General features: G+C 38.3%; 1 pseudogene; it reads left to right on the top strand.

The window, feature by feature from the left end:
- Positions 1 to 892: 892 nt before the first annotated feature.
- The window catches only part of LOC140531829 (GTPase IMAP family member 8-like), a 54,234-nt pseudogene continuing 33,996 nt past the window's right edge, over positions 893 to 21,130 (top strand).

Below are 21,130 nucleotides of genomic sequence, written 5' to 3'. Positions count from 1 at the left end.
CCCTGCCCGTTATCTACTCCTACCTCCCATCTTCCTTCCAATGCCTCCCTTTCCTCTTCTGGTGATATATTGACATACCATAAATGCTTCAGTACATTGTACAATTTTCAATGGTGGTAGGTCAATTATGGAATTGCCCTGAAATGTTAGTTAAAAAGAGGCAGCAGTGTGGCTTCGTGGATATGGAGCTGGCCTTGGAAGCAGGAAGATCTAGTTTCAATACCTACTTCTGTCACATCTTATCTAGTTTAAGTAAGTTCCCAATGCTATAGGCAACTCAGTAAGACTGTGCATTGCAGAGAAAATGATAACCACACAATTCAAATCTAAGGGCAGCACCAATGTAGCACTTGGAGAACAACAGACAGATCCATCAATACCCCAGCTGGAGTCTTCAAAACAGCCTGGAGGAGAAATGCATCTGCCTCTGCAACCCAGCCCTCCTTTTTTTAGGGTAAGATGAACATGTTAAATACTGAGAGATGCGGATGTTGGAACTAATGCCAGAACAAGAATGTCCATGAATCCTGCCTCCATGCCAGCCACCCCAGAACTCCCTGATCCACCACACCTCTCTGAAAAAGATCTGGATTATCAGACAGAAAACTAGTATGTGCCCACACTTAGGTCTTCGTTGACCGACCCTCATACTGGAGTGAAGGCTGCTTCATTGCATCTCCTTGCTCAACATTGGACCCAGGATGATCCCAAGGTGAGAATGAATATGGATAATTAAGCAAGCAACACTTATTTTCCAAGTTGAGACTACAAGGATTATTTTGAATCCTCTTCTTTCACTTATGTTACTGATGATTTAGGAAGTGGATATGTTCCAGCCCTAGAAAAATGAAACTTCGTTACAAATTCAGATATACAGTCTTTGGAGACCTACAGTTTGACTTCATCTCATTCTAGAAGCTGTTTCAACTGCCTGTCTTTTCAGAGTTCTTCTCCAGCTTGGTAACTGGGTTTGGAGAAGATTATCTCAACACTGCTTCTGTTGTTTAGTGGAGGTAAGAACCATAGATTTGAGCATAGTCATAGCCTAATTGCATTCTGGCCAATAGCAGTGACCCTGGCATGGGGCCTGACAACACTCATTCTTTACCAGTCAAGATACACAACTCCAACTCTGGGGGCAATCTGCAGGAAAGACAAATGGGCTCTGCCCTTCTGTACAGACAGATTTAGTCTTCCCTGTCCAGGGCCTTGGCTATTCCCAAGGGCACAAGGGACACATTAGCACATTTACCAGCAGATGGTGAGGAAGAGGGTTGCCCTACTGAGAAGCTATTTTTCCTCAGGCATATCATTTTTTTATCTGGAAATAAAAAGCTTTTCTTAGCTGCAGTGTTAGGCAACAGTACAACAGCCTTAAATAATGTTAATTCAACAAGAGCTTTATTTTTTATGTGGAAAAGGGTCTTATATAGGATAGTTTAAAAAAAACAAAACAACCTCACACACACACAAAAAAACCCACCTTGGCTTAAATTCATGCTGTTCTGAAAACTAGATCTCCTGACTCAATAACTTCAGATTCTGAACAGTTTTATTTTGCATTTTTGCAGTTATTTATTTAAACTTGGGGACAAAAACATTTTATGACCATAGTGCAGATCTTCTGAACTATGAACATTTATATTTTTATTTTGTAAGTTTGGACCAACTTGTACATAAAAGCAAAGTTTGCCCAGAATAAGAAAGGGCACTTACTTATTGGCAAGCTTTCTTTTTATAAAACTGCATTTACCCCAATGTGTCTGTCAGTCTTTGCTCCTTTTTTCAGTGTGATTGTGAAGGGTGGATTTTGTACTCATTTCATAAAATAGAACACAATCTTTCTCTTGATGCAACAATTTTGTAAAAAAAAAAAAAAAAAGTCCATGCTCTTTTTCTTTTGAATTTCCACATTACTGCATAACCTAGCAAAATGTTAAAATGACACAATGAGCTTTATATACAAACTATGCTGGAGCGGGGAGGAAAGTAAGTGCCTTAACAGGTAAGCTTAAAGTTTGAAAAAATAGTCTTTACAACCCATTTTTTTAAAAGGAGATCTGTGCACTGAATGAAGAGAGCACAGTCTCAATTCACCTAATTCCCACCCTCTCCTGCCTATCACCTCTCATTCTTCTCTCCATTCTCCACCTACCTACTTCCCCTTGGGTTGGGTCACTAGTCATTATCACCTTTATTAACAAAGGGTGTGACTAAGAACAGAGAGGAGAATTGAAGCTCCTCTCAGTACATTTTGCTGCTTGTCAGATATTTTGCTCAAAGGGTTTTGTGAGGGATCTGCTAAAAGTTTTAAGGAGAATTTTTGTTTTATTTCTCCATTCCCATGGATAATTCAGAGTTGACCATAAAAACCAACATCAATAACGGAATGGTAACAGTCCTGTTAGAACAGATAAGGGATAGAAAGAGCACTGTGAATTTATCTTATTGCCATTTATTCATTCCCTATCAGCCTGCTGCATGTATTTCATTGGTTGAATGAGATCCGTTGCCCAGAATGATTGCAGAGGTGGCAAAAGAGGGAAACATTATGAAAACATTCCATTGACTTCCACTTCTTCTAGATAAATTTGATATGATGTCCTGAATTCTTCTGTCAAGTGTTTATAAAGTTTTAGTTCATTTTAACATTTTTCATTTGTGAATAGAAGAGAATGATGGAATAATCCTTATTTAAGCTGAACGTGCTGTCAGTTTTAACTCTTTGCTCACAAATAATCATTTAAAAGGGTAGCTAAAGGAAAATAGCTAAGTGTTCAATTATAACTAAATAGAAGATGTCATCCCTGGACATTAGAATGGTGCCATTTACATATTCTGGTGATAATTCAGCGCTTGATATGGAGTTTTCAATTGGAAAGATTATTGAATCCAAACCACTCCTGGTGTACATTAATTTCCATTTCCAAATATATTTTCTTCACTCTTATAATTTTAGGACTTTTCCCTCAGGAAAAATCTTTCATTTCATGGAAAAGGATTTCAGAGTAATATGTGGAAATTATCTGATAAATTAATATAACTGTTAAATTGCCCAGATTAACAGAAGAGGAAGTAAAACATCTATATAACCCCATCTCAGAAAAGGAAATTGAACAAGCCATCAATGAACCCCCCAGGACAAATATCTCCAGGGGCAGGTGGATTTACAAGTGAAATCTATCAAACTTTTAAAGAACAATTAAATACAATACTATATAGACTATTTGGGAAAATTGACAAAGAAGGAATCCTACCAAATTCTTTTTATGACAAAAATACGGTGCTGATACCTAAACCAGGAGGAGCCCAGACAGAGAAAGAAAATTATGGACCAATTTCTCTAATGAATATAGATGCAAAAAATTTAAACAAAATATTAGGAAAAAGATTACAGTAACTTATCATGAGAGTAATACACTTTAATCAGTTAGGATTTATACTAGGAATGCAGGGCTGGCTCAATATTAGGAAAACTATGAACATAATTGATCATATCGACAAAAAAACTAAAAGAAACCATATGACTATATCAATAGATGCAGAAAAAGCTTTTGGCAAAATACAATACCCACTCCTATTAAAAAAAAAACTAATAGAGAACACGAGATGCTAGGTAGTGCAGTGAATAGAGCACCAGTGCAGGAGTCAGGAGGACCTGAGTTCAAATCTCACCTCAGACACTTGACATTCACTAGCTGTGTGACCTTGGGCAAGGCATTTAACCCCAATTGGCTCATCCTGGGTCATCTCCAGTCATCCTGATGAATATCTAGTCACTGGATTCAGATGGCTCTAGAGGAGAAGTGAGGCTGGTGACCTGCGCAGCCCTCCTTCACTCAAAACAAAGTCAAGTGCAAGTCATGTCATCATTTCTCTGATAGTATGGCCTTCTTCAGCAATGAAGGACTAACACACACTAGTGAGCACAGGAATAAGTGGAGGCTTCCTTAAAATGATAAGTAGCATCTACTAAAACCTGCAGCAAGCATTATATGTAATGGGGATAAGCTAAATGCATTTCCAGTAAGACCGGAGTGAAACAAGGATGTCCATTATCAGCACTGTTATTCAATATGGTACTAGAAATGTTAGCTTTAGCAATAAGAAAAGAAAAAGAAATTGAAGACATTAAAATAGGTAAGGAAGAAACAAAGCTATATCACTCTTTGCAGAGGACATGATGATATACTTAGAGAATCCTACAGAATCGAGTGAAAACTACTTGAAATAATAAATAACTTTAGTAAAGTTGCAGTGCGTGTGTAAAATATGCCCATTAAATGCCATCACTGGCATTTCTGTATCACTAACAAAGCCCAACCACATATATAGAGAGAGCAATCTCTTTTAAAGTTACTGTAGACCTTATAAAATATTTGGGAGTCTACCTACCAAAACAAACTCAGGAACTATACGAGTACAATTACAAAACACTTTTCACACAAATAATTGGAAAGATATCAGTTGCCCATGGGTAGGCTAAGCTAATATAATAAAAATGACAATTCTATCTAAATTAATTTACTTATTCATTGCCATACTAATCAATCTACCTGTTGAGAGCCAGGATGCAGTGCAATTGACAAGTTCAGGATAGACCTTCAGGGAAACTGTTCTTTGAGACTATGTTCATTATCATCCAGAATGGCTCTCCATGGCCCCCAGATGTTGCTGTCTCCATGAGATAGACAAGAGAACTACAGAATACAAGGGATATGCAAAATAGATGCTCTCTAGGTTTTAAGACAATAAGACTGGCCAGATCACTAGGACAGGAGACAAGCAGTATGTCATGTAGACTTGCAGTTTCTGTCTATAAATACTCTGACCCTCAGATCAATAAACAGAGTTGGCCTATCTACACTCGCCTGCCCGTGTATCTTTCTTCTTCACTGCTGTCACTGAGCCATGTGGGGACACAGGCTGTCCACCACATCTACCAAAAAATTATTTTATAGAGCTAGCAAAAACAATATCAAAATTCATCTGGAAGATTAAAAGATCCAAAATATCAAGGGAATTAATTTTTGATATGTTAGGGAGTATGGCCTAGCCATATCAGACCTTAAATTTTATTATAAAGCAGCAATCATTAAACCTACTTGGTAATGAGTAAGAACTAGAGTACTGGGTCAGTGGAATAGGTTAGGTACAGAAGACATAGTAGTTTGTGATTATAGCAATCTACTGTTTGATAAACCCAGAGACCCCAGCTTCTGGGATAAGAACTCACTATTTGGCAAAAATTGCTGAGAAAACTGGAAAATAGTGTGGCAGAAACTGGGCATACATTGTCTGACACTACGTATCAAAATAAAGTCCAAGTAAGTACATGATTTTGTTTAAAAGGTTGATGTTATAAGCAATTTAGGGGAACAAGAAATAGTTTGTCTGTCAGATTTATGGAGAATGGAGGAATTTATGACCAAACAAGAGATAAAGAACATTATGAAATAAAAGATGGATAATCTGGTTACATTATATTGAAAAGGTTTTGCACAAACAAAGTCAATGCAACCGAGAATAGGAAGGAAGCAGAAAACTGAGAATTTTTATAACTAATATCTCTGGAAAAAGCCTCATTTCTAAAACCTATAGAGAATTGAGTCAAATTTACAAGAATACAAGTCATTCCCCAATTGATAAATGGTCAAAGGATATGAACAGATAGTTTTCAGAGGAATCCTTAACCCTTCTCAGCAATGCAAGCACCTAAAATAATTCCAAAGGATTCATGATGGAAAATTCAATCCACATCCAGAGAAAGAGCTATGGAGTCTGAATGCTGAGTGAAGCAGACTCTTTTCTTTTGTTGTTGCTCTTGTTTTTGTTCTTTCTCATGATTTCATTATTCCTTCTTTATAATTCTTCCATGGAACATGACTAATGTGAAAATGTGTTTAATAGGAATGAATGTGTAGAGAGTATATCAGATTGCATGCCATCTTGGGGAAGGAGGAAGGAGGGTGGGAAAGAAAATTTAAAACTTATGGAAGTGAATCTTGAAAACTATAAATAAATTAACTAATACAAAAAGCTGTGATCTGTTGGAAACAGAAAAGCAAATCTTTTGTAGTGGGGCCACTGAGGGTATCATATTTCCAGACTGCCCCAAGAAAGATGCATCCAGGAACCAGACAAGTGCATGGAAACCTAGGGCTCAAGATGAAATATGCTTCTTAACTGAGCATTGGGAGTGGGTTACTGGGTAACATTGTTATTTGATCATTATTATATTGCCTTGGTCTTTGTTTCAGGCTATTTTGTCATATGTGCATCTCCCCCTTGCTTATGTTTCTTCTTCTCTTCCTGAGAAGAGACCCTGTTCCTCCCTGACTTTATGTCCCATAGTCTTACAGCCACCAAACTTTTTGTTGTGTCCCTGGTGCCTTTAGGATACCAGCCCACAAACAGGAATGCTTTTATTTGTCTTCAGGTGAGTCTAATGACCCCTTGGGCCAAAAGGAGAGATTGTTAACAAGGACTCTGTAATAATAATATGTATCAGAAATTCCCTTTTTCACAGGGGAGAAAGACAATGGAGTTACACAACAACTAGCCAATCAGAAAGGCTTCAGAAGCCCAGAGTGCTTGACATACCATGGATTCTTTGCAAGTGAATTTTAGCCAACTATTTAGAGACACCTGTAACTGTCAGAAACCACAAAACCAGCCTTGATCAGCTCAGGGACAACTTTGAGTAGCAGCTGCAGATCCAAAATATTTCTTGAGACTTTGTAAACACCCTGGTTTATTGTGTGTACAGACTTCCCCTTCCCCTTAAACTCTGATTTATATTTGAAAGCCTATAGAAACTATATCAGTCTTTTCCAGTCCCCTTTGAGCAGCTGAGAACTCTCTCGCTCTCTGCCCTCTTATAGAATCTTCTCTTCCCTGCTAGCCTTTCCTCAGAAAATAAATGCTTCATAATATGTGCTCAGTTTGTCTCATAATGATTTCCTGTTTTTATTTTGTCCTCTCCTTCACCCCAACCACACAGCCAGTTTCACTTTTCATTCTGATTTTGAATAGTTCTTAGGAGAAGAAGTTTAGTTTCCATTATGGGCCACACCTAGTAAAAAAATACAATCCTTTCCTACTCATAAGGAAGGCAGAAAAAAGGCAAGAAAATATTTCAGTTAGGACTGATGGTGACCTTAAGTGGGAGTATACAACTATCTCTGTTATATGACCAGAACCAGCACACGCAAACTTCCTTGCCTGCTTAAAGACATCTCTCTCACTGCCTGGCCATGAACCACCCTTTTCTCATACAGAAAATCTCAAAGATTAAATTTTTAGATTTGTCTCAAGTAAACCATATAAAAATGGATTCTGTCCTATGTCTTCTCTTCTTACACTCTGTTTCTATTAATGATATATCAGGCTCTCCTGGGTTCAACTGTCATCCCTGTGCAGATGACTCAACAAGATACATAGCCAACTTTCATTGCTCTCCTGAGCAAATGCCCTTTACCTCCACCTACCTGGAGTACATCTCCATTTGGACATTCCAGAGGTACTTCAAACCCAACAAAGTCCTGAACATGAATTTAGATCAGTAACAGAGATCATCATCTTAAAACATGTCCCTCTTCCTACCTTCCCGATTTCTGTCAAGGGTACTACCATCTTTCTAGTTACCCAAGTCTGCAACCTTGAAGTAATGCTCACTTTGACACTCACCCTCCCCAAACCATATAATCTTTTGCCAAGTCTTGATAACTCTACCTGGACAACATCTCTGCATTTTTTCCTTATCTTCACTCATGTAGCAAGTGACCTTAACTCAGTCTCTCATCACCTCTTGCTTGGACTTTTCTCATATTCTACTAAGTCAACTGCCAACTTCCACACCCTCTCTCTTCTCTCATCTACACAGCTTCCAAATAGATATTTCTGAAAGCACAATTCTGATCATGTCACTCTCTTCCTCAAAAAGTATAGTGGATACCTATTGTATCCAGATTTACTATGAACTCCTCCATTTGCCTTTTAAAGGCCTTCCAAGTCTGGCTCCAACTTATCTTTTCAGGTTTTCCAAACTGTCTTTTTTTTTCACATACTCTACTTGCTGATCCTATATCTATGTCTTTACACAGGTTGTCCCTCATGTCTGGAATGCCTGACTTCTGCCTCTTGAAATTTCTAGCTTCATCTAAGTTTCAGCTAAAATGACCCTCATTTTCCATCTCACCTCAAATGCCACACAAGACCTTTTCTGATTCAACCAGATGCCAGTCTTCCTAACCTTGGAAATTAATTTACCTCTGCTTTAAAACACTACTAGCAAACACATACAATATTTGCTACCTTACAAAGTGCTTTAAAATTATTCCAATATTTGATATTCACAACATTCCTGTAAATTAGGTGCTATTGTTATGTCCATTTTAATGATGAAGAAATTAAATCTCCACTGTTATTTACCGAGGGTTACCCATCTAGTGTCAAAGGTAGAATTCATACTCAAATCCTTTTAACCCTTTCCATTCATACGCTATCTTTGTATGAATTTTAGATTTACTTATTTGTGCGATGTTTTTAGAAATTAAGAGCCTTGAAGGTATGGGCTGCTTTCATTCATGTTCTCATATGCACAACACCAAGTACATTTCCTGGCATACAGAATGTAGAACACAAGTGCCTGTCAAATTTAACATAGCCAAATACTGACCTTCTCTTATTAACTATCTGTTTTAACTTTTGCATTTGAATAATGTCAATATCCCTTTCTTTTTATAAAACTAACATGAATTTGTTATCATATTATCTGATTACCACTTTGTTGATCTGTCTTGTTGTTTGTTTATTTTTTTTGAGCCAGATGTGCTTTTAAGTGGCAATTAGCTGAAAGCAAAATGAGCAAACAATACAAATCCAGAAGAAGACAATAAAATCAAAACTGCTACATTCAAGGTCTCAAATAAAACAATGTGATGTTCTCAGGCCCAAAAATAATTTCTAGAAAAGTCCAGAAAGGTTTTTAAAAAGTAAACACGAGGGGTAGAAGTAAAATTTGGAAAATGAATGACAGTGATGTAAGAAAATAATGAAAAATGGGTCAGCAGCTTCGCCAAGGAGGCACACACAACAACTGAAGAAAACAATTCCTTAAAAAGACTGAATAGGTCAAATGGTAAAAGATGCACAAAAATCATATAAAGAAAAGAATACCTTAGAGAAAAACAGAATTGGCCAAATGGAAGAGGAAGTACAAAGGCTTACTAGAGAAAATAATACTTTAATAATTGAAAATGGGCAAGTGGAAGCCAGTAACTCCATGGGACAACAAGAAGCAGTAAAATAAAATTTAAAAAATGAAAAAAATGGAAGAAAACATAAAATATCTCTTTGAAAAAAGACCTAAACTGGAAAATAGATCAAGCAGAGTTAATCTAAGATGTATTGGACTAACTGAAAGCCATGTTCAAAAATAGAGACTAGACATCATCTTTCAAGAAACTGTCAAGGAAAGTGACAGCTAGGTGGTTCAGTGGATAGAGCACTGAACCTGCAGTGTGACGTGAGTTCAAATTTGTCCTCAGACACTTACTAGCTGTGTGACCCTGGGCATTCACTTTACCTTAATTCCCTTTAAAAATAAATAAAATAAACTATTAAGGAAAACTTCTCTGATATTTTAGAGCCATTGAAATAGAAAGACTCTACCTATCATCTCTAGAAAGAGATCCCAAAATCAAAACTCCTAGGGATATTATAACCAAACTCCAGAGCTCCCAGGACAAGGAGAAAAAAACATTGTAAGCTGCCAGAAGAAGCAATTCAAATCCATGGAAACACAATCTGGATGACACAAAATTTAGCAGCTTCTACTTTATAAAATTATAGAGCTTAAAATATGATATTGATGCCTACAACCAAGAATTACCTATCTAACAAAACTAGTATAAATCTTCCATGGAAACCATGGAAAATGTGAACATTCAATAAAATGGAGGACTTTCATGAAAAGTTCCTGATGAAAAGACAAGAAAATTAGATATGAAAGTAGAAGACTCAAAAGAAGCAATAAAAGGTAACCAGAAAAGAGAAATCATAAGGGATCTGAAGCAGTTAAAGTGTTTACATTCTTGCATAAGAAGAAGATACTTGTAACTTTTAAAAATCTTCTCATAATTAAGGTAAGTAGAAGGAATATACATAACAAAGGTGTAAGTTGAATAAAATTAAAGGGATAGAAAGAGAGATGCACTGGGAGAAGGAGGCAGAAAGAGCTAGAAGATGATAAATTATCTAGATAAACAAGGCATGAAAGAGCCTCTACAGTTCAGGGATAAGTGGGGTAGGTAGCGGTGAGGGACAGAGCATGAACCTGACTCTCATTGCGAATTATTCCAAGAGAAAGTAATATAAAACTCAGTTGGGTATAGAACTACAAGAAAGCAGGAGGAGAGGAGATAAGATAAAAGGTGAACTGATAGAAGGGAGGGCAGATTAGTGGAGGGAATAGTCAGAAGCAAAATCCTTTTGAGGATGGACAGGGTGAAAGGTAAGAGAAAGAGTAGGATAAATGTGGAGGAGGTGAATAGGATGGAGGAAAGTAGTAATCATAACTGTGAAAAAATGACAGCAAGTTTCTCTGGTAAAGGTCTCATTTCTCAAATATATAGAGAACTAAATCAAGTTTATAAAAATAAAAGTCATTCTGCAGTTGATAAATGGTCAAGGGATATGAATAAGCAGTTGTCACATAAAGTGATCAAAGCTATCTATAGTCACATAGAAATGCTCTAAATAACTATTGATTAGAGAAATGCAAATTAAAATAACTGTACAATACCACCCTACTCCTCTTAGATCAGCTAATATTAGAGAAATAACAAAATTTGGAGGGGATTTGGAAAAATGAGATACTAATGCACTGTTGGTGGAGTTGTGAATTGATTCAACCATTCTGAAGAGAAATTCGGAATTATACCCAAAGGCGTATAAAGCTAGGCATGTCCTTTAATATAGCACTACCAGTACTAGCTCTATATACCAAAAACATAAAAAACAAAAAAGGAAGATGACCCATATTTACAAAAATATAAATTGAGGACATGCCCATCCAGTGTGGAATGACTGAACAAGTTGTGGAATATGATTGTGAATGGAATACTATGTGATATAAGAAATGATAAAAATGCTGTCAGAAAACCTTGGAAAGCCTTACATGAACTGATGCAAAATGAAATGAGTGAGACCAGGAGAACATTATACATTAACAGCAATGTTGCACAAAGATCAACTGTGAATGATGTAGATGGAAAGCAAGCAGCTAGGGACAACAAGAAAGGCCTCCTGCAGAAAATGATATGCAAGCTTGGTCTAGAAGGAAAGTAAGAGTCAGAGATAAGGAAAGGTTCTGTAAATGGGGAGAGTAGCCAAGTATGGGGCACAGACAGTACAAAGACCTGTAGATGGGAAGTGGAATATTTTGTTTAGGGAATAGCATGTACTCCAGTGCAGTTGGATCTTTGAGTGCATGGAGTGGAATAAAGCATGAGAAGATTCAAAAAAGTAGGAATGGGGTGAGGTGATGAGGAGTAGAGTTTAGTAGAGTTCCCAATAGAGTTTAGATTTGATTCTAGAGGTAGCAGGGAGCCCTTGAGTTCATTGAGAGGTCAAGATCTGGGGAGCAGTGATATGATCAGATTTACTATTGAGAACAATTGCCTTGGAAGCTGAATGGAGGGTGCATTGAAATGAGGAGAAAGTTTAGACAGAGACTCCAGTCAGATGGCTGTAGTCCAAGGAAAAGATGATGAGTGCCTTAACTTGAGTGGTGGCTATGAGAGTAGGGAGTAGGGTATATATACAAGAGAGAAATTTTGAAGGTAGAAACGGCAGCATTTGGAAAAAGATTGGATATACGAGGTGAGGGAAAGGGAGGAGCCCAGAAAAACGCTAAGGTGTGAGTCTGGGTGACCAGAGCAATGGTGGTGCCTTCAAGAGTATTAGGGAAGTTCATGAGAGAGGAGAGTTGGGGTAGTGGTGAAGGAATAGAACGAGTTATTTTCACCATGTTAAATCTGTAATGTTTACAAGATGTCCAGTTTGAGAAGATGAAGAGGCAGTAGGTGATTCATGACTAGAGGTCAGGAGAGAAACTAGAGCTGAATATATGACTCTTGGTATAATCTACATAGAGATGATAATTGACCAATAATTAAACACCAGGTGAGATAGTATAAAGTAAAAAGAGATGAGGACCTAAGAGCCTTAGTGGACACTCATAGTTATTGGATATGACATAAAATGCTTGTTCAGTCATTTCAGACTCTCCATGACTCCATTTGGAGTTTTCTTGGCAAAGATTTTGGAGGGTTTTGTCATTTCCTTCTCCAGCTCAATTTACAGATGATGCAACTGAGGCAAGCCAGGATAAGTGATTTGCTCAAGGTCACAGAGTTAGTAAGTATCTGAGGCCAGATTTTAACTCACAAAGATGAGTCTTCTTGACTCTAGACTGGACACTCTATCTACTGTGCTACCTAGCTGCCCAATGATGTAAATGAAGAACTAACAAAGGAAATTAAAAAGAAGCGGGGAGGGGGGCAGAGCCAAGATGGCAGAGTAACAGCACAGACTTTCTAGAGCATTCTCCCCAAGCCCAACCAAATACCTGTAAAAAAAAAAAATCCATCTGAACAAATGCACAGACTGACGGAGTGAAACAAATATTCAGCCTAAGACACCCTGGAAGGTTGCTGAGAAATGTCTATCACACATGCTGGAAGCAGATCACAGTCCAGCGTGGGCCACGCCAACACAGACAGGACCTGAGCAGGCTTGGGAGGGAATGAATCTCTGGCACCTGTGGCAGTTTCCAGGCTTCCTGACACCAAAGCACAGAGGACAAATAGGAAGGTCAGTGGAAAAAGCCTGTGGGACCACTGTGAGAGAGTAGAGTGGTCCAGCTCCAGGCACAGCGTGGCAAAGGGAGGAGGAGGTAGAGGTACCTGCCACAGCCACAGCAGCAGCAAGGCAGCAGCAGCCACTGTTTCTGGAGCTCCAGGCCCACAGATTGTGGAGGCATCAAGTGGAAGATAGTACACTCCTCACCCCCACTGGAAGCAGAAAACTACCTTAACAAAGAGTTTAAAAGTCAAGTAAATGGCTGGGGAAATGAGGAAAAACTGGAAAAAGAATCAGACTGTAGAATCTTACTTTGGTGACAAGGAAGACCAAAATATGCAAACAGAAGTCAACAAAGTCAAAGCTCCTCCATCCAAAATCTCCAAGAAAAATATGAATTGGTCTCAGGCCATGGAAGAGCTCAAAAAGGATGTTGAAAATTAAGTAAGAGAAGTAGAGCAAAAATTGGGAAGAGAAATGAGAGTGATGCAAGAAAATCATGAAAAATGAGTCAACTGCTTGCTAGAGGAGACCCCAAAAATGCTAAAGAAAATAGCACAGTTATGGTTTCTTTTAGCAAGATGTAGTTTATTTCCTTATTTCTTTTATTTAAGTCTATTTTTGCTTTTACTTTGTCTAAGATCAGGATTGCTACCCCCACTTTTTTTTTTACTTTACCTAAAGCATAATAGATTTTGCTACAGCCCCTTACCTTTCCTCCGTCTGTGTGTGTGTGTCTCTATTTTAAATGCATTTCTAATAAGCAACATATTGTAGGATTCTGGGTTTTTTATCCACTCTGCTATGTGCTTCCATTTTTATGGGAGAGTTCATCCTATTCACAGTTGTGATTACTACCCGTATATTTATCTCCATACTGTTCTTCCTCCTATTTGTCCTCTCTCTCTCTCTGTCCTTTTTTTTACCCTTTCCTACTGTACCAGTGTTTTCCTTCTCTCTGCTGCCTCCCCTGATCTGCCTTCCCTTCTGTCAGTCCCTGATGGGGCACCTGGGTACATGTACTTGGGCCCCAATTCTAAAATCACATTTCCCTTTAAAAATTACATTTTTCCTAGCCTCAAATACTGTCTCAGGCAGTTTCTCCTGAGCCCAAGGACACAGGCTGCCCTAGCAACAATAGTTATCTCCCTTCCTGCCATAGTAGCCAGCTGCACCTATAGAACTCATTAGGCTTAACCAGCTGTGTACTGGCTTAATGGGCTGTGCACTGAGTCATAATGACATTTACTACTCACTGACCAATCATATGTATCCTAGACTTATACATACCTATACTCCCTTATGTTAATCTTGTCTAACAAGACACTGAGGAGAGAAGCCTGGTTTTTCCTGGTCAGCCCTGACCGTTGGTTGACTTAGTGATATTTCAGGCCTAAAATCACACCTCCAGGTAGCCCCCCTTGGGTTATTTCCCGATAAATTAGGGTAAAATATCCGCACAGTAGATACCAAAAGTGCATGTTCCTTTAAGAACTGACCACTCCTTAACCGCTCCCTAATTCCATCCCAAAATACCAAGTTAGCATATTTGGCACAAGTGATACTATAGAATACCCTATATAAACTTTCCCTGTACCCCTTTAACTTTGCAGATTCTCTAAGAACTCTTGCCCACTGAAAAGCATAATAATCTTTATCTTGACTTTAATAATGCTTGAGTTGTGAATTCTTCTCCAGACAACCTGCCCCTAGTACCCTGGTCTTTGTGAGGGTCTTGCACCCCCTTTCCAGCCCTCATTCTACCACCCACCTTTCTTTAATGTTCTCCCCTCCTAATTCCCTGTCAAGTAAAATTGATTTCTGTATCCAACTGACTATATTATTCCCTCTTTGAGCCCATGCTGATGAGAGTAAGGTTCAAGCAATGCCCATCTGCCCCACTCCCATCTTTCCCTCCACTCCAATTGGTCTTTCTCATCTCTTTATGTGAGACAATTTAGCCCATTCTATCTCTGCAATCCTTCTGTATCCATTGTACTCCTCTTTCTTATCCATTATTTTTTTTAATGTCATTCTCTAAAATTCACCTTATACCCTTGCCCTCTGTCTATGTATGTACTCCTTCTATGTATGCTGTTAGTGATACAATATTTAAGTTACAGGTATCATCTTCCCATGTAAGGATGTAAACAGTTTAGCTCTATTGAATGCCTTGTTTTCTTTTCCCTTTTTACCTGTTTATGCCTTTCTTGGATCTTGATATTGGAGGTTAATCTTTTGCTTTACTTCTGGTCTTCTCCTTATGAAGACTTGCAATCCTTCTATTTCACTGAATGACCATTTTTTCCTTTTATGTACTATGCTTAATTTTTCCAGTAAGTGAACCTTGGATCCATTTCCTCTGGAATATCAGGATACATGACCTCCAATCCTTTAACACTGCAGCTGTTAAGTCCCATCTGATCCCACTTGTGACTCCCCATATTTGAATTATTTCTTTCTGGCTACTTGCAGTATTTTTTCCTTGACCTGATAGTTCTGAAATTTGGCTATAATATTCTTTGGGGTTTTTATTTTCCAATGTCTTTGAGGTGATTGGTGGATTTTTTCAATGCCTATTTTTGTCCTCTCATTCCAGGATGTCAGGCCAATTTGCCTTGATAACTTCTTGAAAGATGCTGTCCAGTTCCTCCTTCTGATTATGACTTTCAAGGAGTCCTATGATTCTGATGATATCTCCTGGATCTATTTTTCAGGTCAGTTATTTTTCCCATGAGGCATTTTACATTTTCTTCATTTTTTTCATTCTTTTGAATTTGATTGATTGATTCATGATGTCCCATAGAGGCATTAGCTTCCACATATCCAATTATTCCTTTTAAAGATTGTTTTCCTCAATTAGCTTTTGTACTTTCTTTTCCATTTTGCCAATTTTACTCTTTAAGGAGTTTTCTTCAATGGATTTCTGTATCTCCATTTGGTCAATCTTACTTTTTAGCAGTTTTCCAAGTTGTTGAGCCTTGAGCTGTTGATTTATAATTCTCTTGCATCACCCCCATTTCTTTTCCAAATTTTTCTTCTACCTCTTATATGATATTTAAGCTGCTTTTTGAGCTCTTACATTTCTGAGCTTGAGATTACTTCCCAGTTTTCTTTGGGGGGTTTTCCATACGTATTTTGACATTGTTGTTCTCTTCCTAGTTTGTTCCTAGATTTTCCCTGTCACTATAAGAAGTTTCTATGGTCAGATTCTCTTTCTTTTGTTGGTTTTTTTTTTTTTTTTGTCTCTTTTCCTTCTTTTAAATTTGATCTGTGTTCCCTGGGTGGAAGGGACTCTGTCTAAGGTTTCTTGTGCCAGCGGCTACAGGCCCTGATTATTTACCTGGTGGTGTGCTGATGTTGCCTTGAGGACCATGGGGGATCCTTATGTCTGATGTTGCAATGAAGGAGTGTGACAGGGGTAGTGCCTGATTCTGGAGGAGGCCATAGGGGCCTGACAGCTTACCCAGTGCTAAGCTGGAGTGTCAGTGGTGGTCTCTGATATTTGCTGAGGCCACATGGGGTTTTTCTGTATTTTTCTGGGACTGTGCTGAATCAAGTGGAGGTCTGACTGGGGCAGGAAGCCTGCCTGCCTGGGGCTAGACTGAAGTGCATGGTGTATCTGGGTGCTAAGGCAAGTGGAGGGAGGAGGGCATCCCGATGTTAGCATTTGCCTGCTGCACCAAACTGGAACTCGGGATCTCCTGCTGGTTTGTTGAGGTTGTGTGGGATGGCTCAGGTCCCTACATAAATCAATTACTCAGAGGCCTCTCAAAGTGATGACAGAAAAGTGATTTATTCGATTCTCGAGAAGCAGGGCTTACCTGTAGGAGTTGGAAAGCCGAAGACAAAGAAAAGGGCAGTGATTTATATAGACCCTAACACAAGTCCCTCCTCCCCCCACTGACCATTATCCTCATTAGCTGAGAATATGGTCTTACGTTCTAGACATGAAATCTAACCAATCCCTTTTGAAATGAAGACATCGAGGAATTATGTAAGTTTTGTCCAGTCATTGAGATCCTAATACACTACACAGTTTTATATCCTTATATGGAACTATTCTATTCTAAAAATATTGTAACCTTGAGCCTTTAGGCCTTACCTCACCCCTGGGAGAAAAATTACAATCTGAGGAGTCTTCACTAAGTCTATCCCACTCAGTCCCTCCTCTTATTTATCAACCTGAAGACTTCTCACGGATGTTTCAACCAAAGTTCTGTAACATGATCTCACACTGTCTATTAATCTCCTCATCCCAATCAGGATCATTCCTGTCTCTTGTCTCCACAGGTGCCCAACCTTTCTTCTTTAATATCATCAGTCAAATGGCTCCTTAGGTCCTTTCTTCCACTCTAGCAAGTTTTAGTAAAGAATTTCTAACTATTTTAGTAATTAGTGAAATCAAACAAGGTAAACAAATAGGAAGTAATATAATACCACTAATTGCTATGATGCCAAACCACAGTAATCTCTTCCACCAGCTCCCTTCAAACCAGGACCGCCAAGACGTATTGAAAAGGGAGTTCCAAGTTTGTACAGGAACATGAGCAACCTTCCTGATATTTTTGGTGAGCTCTTTCACTATTCTCCCATTATCATCAAGTTTTCAAGCAACGTGTGGACAAATTGAGCTTTCCACAAACTCCCCCTTCTTCTGCAAGTAAATAATCTAAGATCAACCTATGTTGCAGTACTGCTTCCCCAGTTTGCATGGCTTGATTGGCCAATAAGTCCAAATCTTCTGCTGTTTGATTGGTAATACTTTCAACTACTGCTTGGAGTCTGATTAATCTATTTAATAGATATATCCAGGCCTAATAGTCCCCCTTTCATGATCTCTGACTTACCCTTCCATAGTTGTTGTTTCCTCTTCCATATACAATGTTGGTAATTCTCCCCAGTTCTATTGATTACACTCCAGAAAGTATCAAACATCATCCTATGTGTTCCATTTTCCCACTTCCATACCCATTCTTTATATTCTGTGTTATTCTTAGTACTATTCATACATATATATATATATATATATAACTCCACAAATAGTCATGATCGTGACCCCCTTTGCATGGTTTTCTGGGATCAGAGGGGTTGTAAAATTTATACCCACAACTTTTGTGATGTTCCCCTTTTGCTCTCTTCGTATGAAGAGGATGGGAAAAATGAATGGGTACAGGGAATCACCCTACCATCAGAACAGGTAATACCATTCTGATCCCATCTGTTTGCATACTGGGCACAATCAATACGAGCCAGGGTTTCTGGCCTTCGTGTGAATGTCCATTTACAATTACTTCCTCCCAGCCATGTCTCCTGCAATTCAGGTCCTGTTTGGTTTAAACAATTTTCACCTGGAACTGATTCGGACAAAGACCATTGATGTTTCTCTTGGCTTGTCCAGAATCTTGTTCCGTCATGTACTACAGATCTGTTACTTAAAATCCAGACTGGACTCAGCGGTACTGTTACCCATGGCCATTGGCTTAACTGCTGAGGTCCCCCCACAAATTCAACAGTCGGATACCTCAAAGGTGTCCTCAACGGTCTGGATTAGGGCCAGGAAACTATTTTCAAGAGTGGGGTTGATAACTGGGGCCTGGTGTCCCAGCAGTGGGAACAGGATCATGCCTAAAAGGGACATTCCCAGGGTATTATATTTTGGTTGCATTGTTCCCACGGTTTGTCAAGTCCACACGGTCTTAATAGAAGAGTCCTGTTTAGATATTGTGATTAATGGCTTAGGACAATTGCTGAACAGAGAATCCTGTTAAGAACAAACAATAATAATCCTAGTACAGTTCCCCAAATAACAAAACTTATAATGAATATATATATATATATATATATATATATATATATATCATTGGCTATCCCTTTCCAAATTCTGTGTGTTCTCACACACGCTTCAAACGGAGCTTTTAATACCGACAAAGTGTGTCTCCAAGCTTGAAGCCTGAGAGTTTAATAACTAATAGCAATAATTATAAATGACAGTAAACAACTTTAAAATTTTTAAATGCAATAACCTTCCATAACTTTGTCTATTGGCTTCCCAATCATGCTAAACATTTTCTGAAGTGGGATGGGGGAATAGATAGTTCAAGGTTCAGTCTTACCCATATTCTTCCCCTCCTCTTATTTATTCCTGTTTCCACACCTAAATCCAATCAATAAATACCTCTTCACATTCTTTCCCTTATGAATCCTTCCTTTCATCTATCTTCCTTTCATATGAATATGGGAAGGAAGCAAAGTTGACTGACACATTAGCAAATTACAGGGGGCAGTCCCCTTTTCATAAGTACAGATACAGAGATTTAAATTAATGAACTGTCCATTTAGAGGTTCCATCTCATACAGCAGTCTGGGGAAAAATATTATCTTATGCAATTTTCTGATCTGGATGCTCCTTCAAACAATCTTCAGCACAGCATCTCAGCATCTTCTTCTCTTCATCTTCTTGTAGAAATCCAGATGTCCACTCTCCTACAGAACTGAACTTAATACCATCTTAGATTACCACTCCTATTATTCTTACAAAAATCAAAATTGAAACTTTGACAAATTGTCATCTTTTAAAAAAAAAAAAAAAGAAAATTCACATTAAAATGCAGCTTCTACATTTCAGAGTAAGTCATCATTCATTCCCTCATTAGGAAGCTGAGATTTCACTAAGGAGTCAATACCAGGCTCCAGTACTTATATAAATACAATAAATAATCATTTTTAACACAGTGCATATCACATCATAAAACAATCCCAACTTCTGATCATGCGATGCTTCTTTTAAAGCATTTACAATATAGTCCACAAACCATTTTTCATTTAGCATTAACCAGCTAGGACAAAATAATAACTATGCATGCTAGCCTCACAAGTCCTTGACCTGATTGTCTTCACACTATTACTAAGAATTAAAGGACCCTAACTTATTGTTGTTGAACTAAAGTCCTAAACCTATTAGCTTAATTTTAGACTTAACCTCAGATGTTCCCCTACCAACAATCTATTATTCGATAGATCTGGTATTATTACTTACAAAACTTCTGATTTTAGGAATTTGCCACTAAGAGTAGGGACATTGCAGGGAAACAACATCTCCCTCACTTCATGTCAATTCCAGGCAGGAGTAGATTGTCAACTGGCTTTCAGCCAGGCTTCAAGTCTGCCAGGTGTCAGTGGGGAAATTGAGTCAGAAGAATCCTACCTCAGCTCAGACTGAACAGCCGCTCTCCCTACCTTCCCATGAGATCACCTTTTTGCAGTTCATACCAGCATCTCACAGGCTTACTGGCATCATGGATCAGTGGCTCAGACTGCCTCTCTTGCTATCCACACCTGGAGTTAGACTCAGAAGAACAGTCAGTTAATAGTCCCACAAAAATCTTAAAACAGCAAGCTCCAATAATCAGTTTCAGACATGACTAATTTCACATTGGCCAAGGAACATCTTTGAAGCAGGTCTAAGTAGCCTACATGCCTTTCTATACATGTTCTAATTCCTGATTGAATAACAATCATAAGTCATTGCTCTAATAGATTTATATGTTTCCCAAACTACTTTATCCCTTTCTAATCCTGCTCAATCTAAAAGAATGAGCTACACATGTGATAAGTTCAAACACTAACTTGAATTTTTATGTTCATGTAATGAATTCAAATCAAAACAATCATTTAACTTTCAATGCCAAATATTACCAAAGGCTACCTACCTCTAAGAAAATTAGACTGAAATTCTTCTTCCCAAACTGAAGATGTCTCTGATTTAGTCTCAGTAATTAATTCAGTTAATTGTTTTAATACTAATTGCTTTTACATCATTTTGTAACATGTAAAGATCTCATTCCAAGTTGGGACCTTTGTCCATTACCCCAAAAGAATTTTAGTCCCATTTGTCTAAAGGCCTTGGAAAACCTCACCTTGAAAACTCCTTGTTGTTTTTTTTTTCCCACGTGAACCAGCTCTCCTAAGGTCCACTCTATCACTGTGCCCAAGTCTATTCTACTTCCCACTCTTAATTCTATCAGTCCAAATCTCCAGTTTACTGGCCACTCCCATCAAGACCATTCCTGGAGCTCCCAGACCACCTGGGCCCCCCCCCTTTTTTTGTAAGGGATTCCTTTCCCTGAATCCCCCTGTAAATAAAATACAATTACAATTAACTTTAAATCCCAGTCTTGTTCTATGTAACAATGATACAATATCTACTTATTCCCATTAGATTGAGAAAGAATGTTCCCAGAGATTTTATTTACCTCTTAGA

This window comes from Notamacropus eugenii, chromosome 3, assembly GCF_028372415.1.
Source record: "Notamacropus eugenii isolate mMacEug1 chromosome 3, mMacEug1.pri_v2, whole genome shotgun sequence".
NCBI lineage: Eukaryota > Metazoa > Chordata > Mammalia > Diprotodontia > Macropodidae > Notamacropus > Notamacropus eugenii.
The sequence above is the reverse complement of the archived record's forward strand: the minus strand, read 5'-3'. Positions and strand labels throughout refer to the sequence as shown.